Source organism: Mycetomoellerius zeteki, unplaced genomic scaffold (assembly GCF_001594055.1).
Source record: "Mycetomoellerius zeteki isolate Tzet28-1 unplaced genomic scaffold, Tzet1.0 scaffold498, whole genome shotgun sequence".
In the NCBI taxonomy this organism is placed as follows: domain Eukaryota; kingdom Metazoa; phylum Arthropoda; class Insecta; order Hymenoptera; family Formicidae; genus Mycetomoellerius; species Mycetomoellerius zeteki.
This window is the reverse complement of record NW_017257498.1, coordinates 227,470-231,717: the sequence shown is the minus strand read 5'-3', so window position 1 is coordinate 231,717 and position 4,248 is coordinate 227,470.

Here is a 4,248-nt window from a genome sequence, read left to right as displayed (position 1 = left end):
AAGTCAAATTTCCCTATTTATAAGTTAGATTGACTCAAAGTCGAAATCGCTGGATCGATACATATCGAAAAATGTCTGCTACATCGCGATCGTAAGTATGTATCACGGAATTAACTTAACCTAACTTATAATTATATACGGTCAAAGCCGCGATCACGCTTTTAAAAATTTTAACCTTTCATGACAACACTCAGCACAGAGAAAAAAACGTGTCTTGCTTGAACAAGCGATTTTTTACTCCTTCATAATCAACATAGAGAAAATAACTGATGCGATTGTACAGCAAACAGGATGGCGACTTTTAATAAGGTCCAAGACCAATAATTAACTTTCAGGGTAAATTTTGCAGGGCATTTTGACCTAACCTTAGATCAATTTTCCTTATAAGTCATTTTCCGTGGTAATCTCAACTTTGTAGTTAATTTCCAGCGACCACAAGGTTTATTTCGTGCCTTAGATATTCCCTATATTAGTCAAGAACACAAACGATTTATATATAGTAAAAAATTAGGTAATCCTAACCAATTAAGTCATATCGCTTATGAGGTTGAAATTAGGTGATACAATCAGGTCACACTTCCTTCAAACAGAGCTTTAATTTTGACTTATAAGTTAAATCGACTTTGAAGGCATAGCTTTGGTCAAAATTTAGTCATTTATAAGCTAATGTATAACTTTGAAGTCATTAAATTTTGAAGGCATTTTTATAGGTTTAAATTTCGTAATTTTCGACCTGTACAGAAGACTTCAAACAATATTTAACTGCTAAGACGTTTTTTATGTCAAAAATTAGTAATTTTTCACTTAATTAGGGCGACCTGACTTTGATTTGGTCAAGATGCCCTGCTTTGCTGCTTGGGAGGCGTGAAACATCCTTTTGAAAAAAAAACGATCCGAATACCGTCGGAAGTATAAAAGATGGAAAAAATTTTTTTAAATAAAAGTTATACGGTTTCAAGAGTACTTCAATGTTGTGAAGAAAAAAAATTTGTTTAATTTTTTTGTTTAACAATGTTAACAAAAAAATTAAACAAATTTTTTTTCTTCACAACATTGAAGTACTCTTGAAACCGTACAACTTTTATTTAAAAAATTTTTTCCATCTTTTATACTTCCGACGGTATTCAGCTCGAAATAGAAATATCGTTTTTTTTTTTAAAAGGATGTTTCACGCCTTAAACATACGTTAGCGCACGTATAAAAAAATACGTGTCTCTTAGATTTTCGTGTTTAACAACATGTTTCATGGAGAATCAAATCGGTTTCGGACAGTTGTGAAACTTCCCTTGTAAGTCCATGGACATTTGGACCAGATCGAAACACCAAGTCTGGATGTCCAATGGATGTCTTGTGCTGTCTGGGAACAGAATTACTTTAAAAGATTAATTTCGAAAATGATTCACATCAAAACCTAAAAGAATGGGATTAATTCTGATACTAATAAGGATACATTTTTAAATGAATTATATTCTAATATACTTGATAGAATTTGTAACAACGATTATTAACTATTTACATACATAAAGTCACGCCGACCCGTTGAGGCTGCTTTTACTATATTATTAGTCACGTTACATTAGCAATGATTTTGTTTTGAGATGTCGACAGTACTATCTGCGAAAAATCTTACGACACTTATGTAAGTTTGCTTTCAGTATTTCCTTGTTCTTGTATGATTAGTCAATCAACTATTTAACAATTTGATATTTTCTTTAATTCTTTTCTTCTCTTTATTTCTTTTCTTTTTAAAGATAATATTAATTAACGCTAGAAATTAAGATGGCATATACACACTTGAATCAACTTAGACCATTGCATTGTATTTGATATCGATCGAAAATTTTTGGAGAGCAATCAATGTCTATTAGCGTTCCTACAATTATGATGCTTTGTCGATCAATTAAAAATAACGTGGACTTTATTATTTTGATTACTTTTGAATCACTTCATCTTTTCGCCTTTTTATATTTGTGACTATGTTTTTGTAATGTGATTTAAATTATAATTGCGTATTGTCAATTCGTTTTGCGACTGATGAAAACATATAGTAGTAATGTCAAAACTAGTTTCGCTTGAATTTCGTATGTAATACTTAATTTATTAAATATATATTTATTATTTTCAACACCTTATTCTTAACTCGTTTTTGGCTGTTTATTTATCATTGAATTTTATATTAATAATTTCTACTTATATACATATATAGATAATAAAATTATTTCTATAAACTTAACCGCGATACATATGTACATACCGTTTTACATTTGAATTATCGATACAAGCCTTCCACAAATATCAAATAATGCTTGCCGCAAACCGGGAATCAAACCAGAAATTTGTATAAATTAATTTGTTTATTATGATACGTTCGCGCTGCATTTCGGAGTAAATCGATAGTTGAACGGCAGTACTTATATTCTGTAGCAATTGCAATGCAACAACATTTCTCGCGATCGACGTCACTCCGGCGTGCAATATCTCTCGTAGACGTATAGGATAGCGTACAATCCGAAGGAATCGGATGGCAGTCGATACGAATCCCTGAAAGATCATGCCCGAGCGTGATCCCAGAAAATGTCTCGGGCGCGTCGCAATATATTGGATTGGAGCTTGATTCGCGGGCTCCAGCGACTTTTTCCCATGAATGTATTTTTTTCATCAGATTTATTCGGTGTGTGTAGATGAGTGTGCGGTGGCTCTCGTATGGATATAATGTAGTTCGAGAATGGAGCAGGGGAAGAGAGAGAGGAGATGAGAAGAGCAGGAAGAACGCGATGATAGGCGATAAAGCACAAACCCCCTCGGGCACCAGGATTGCTTATCATAGTCGTCATCGATCGTTCGTCTCCGTTCGCGGGATAAACCCCGGGGTTGCGACAGATAGGGCATTCTGTCGGCTAAAGCATGGGAATGCCGTCATTGTGAATAACCGAAGTCGATATTCCGAATTGAATCGATATTTCATCGCGGATAACAGCGAAAGTAAAATACCACTTTAACCGATTGTTTTTTACCGCTTGACTTGGAATATTCGGCCCTTAATTGAATGTTCGATTTTATCTTGAAATTATCTTTATATCTCTTGTTTTCATAAATGTCATACATGACAAAAAATTTATTAAATCTTAATACATATTTTTTTCAATAATATTAACTAAACATTTACTTACAGTAAATAAATAGTTACTCAATAAAAAATATAATTAAATTAAATTAATGGTTTTTACACCAAACAAATATATGTTTACATTTAGTAAATATTTAATTAATACTATTCAAATAAATATTTGTTACAATTTAGTAAATTTTTTCGGTCTAGTTTTTTAGTCTATAATTTATATTCATTGCATCCTGGGTCAAAAAATAAACGAGACACTTTCAATAAAGTTTTCTCGAGAGACGACCGATTTAACCACATTACGATTAGAGATCAAACGGGAATGCGCTCAAAGATTGTGAAGAGTGATTACTCGCTGATGATTAATTAAAGTATCGACTACTGCGAACGCTCGGCAATGTTATAATACTAACGCGATAAACTAATTATCGAATCTATCAAATATCTTTTCGAAAGGAAGAGGTGATACAGGATGACGCACAAAATGTTATACCATTTGGTTTATACAATATACAGGGTGTTTCCAAATTAAATGGCAAAACTTCGGGAGCGTGTAGAGGAGTAAAAAACTAAGAAAAAAAGTCCTATAGACATATGCTCCTTTTTGCTTTGTTTCGCAGGAAATCACGAAAAAAGAAAAAAATATATTTAATTTATTATTTTAATTATTTTATTTATAAACTTTTTAATGAAGATTTTGTTCGAAATGTGCACCTCTTGCAGCAATACAAGCATTGCATCTGTCAAACACGGCTCTTGTAGCAGCCAGGCACTGTTCTTGCGATATTCTGTTCGCTGCAGCTACGATACGATTTCTCAAATGTTGCTCTGATTGAATAGGCGAAGAATAAACTTCTTGCTTCAGAGTACCCCATGCATAGAAATCTAATGGCGTTAAGTCGGGCGAACGAGTTGCCCAATGTACTGCTCCTCCACGTCCAATCCATCGTTGTGGGAATTTTCTATCTAACCAGGTTCTAGCGACTCTGCTGTAATGAGCAGGGCATCCATCTAATTGAAACCACATTTCAGTACGTTGTTGTAATGGGATGTTTTCTAAATAGTCAGAAAATTCATTCTCCAAGAAATTTAGAAAACGGTCCCCATTTAATCTTGCAGGTAAAAAAAAC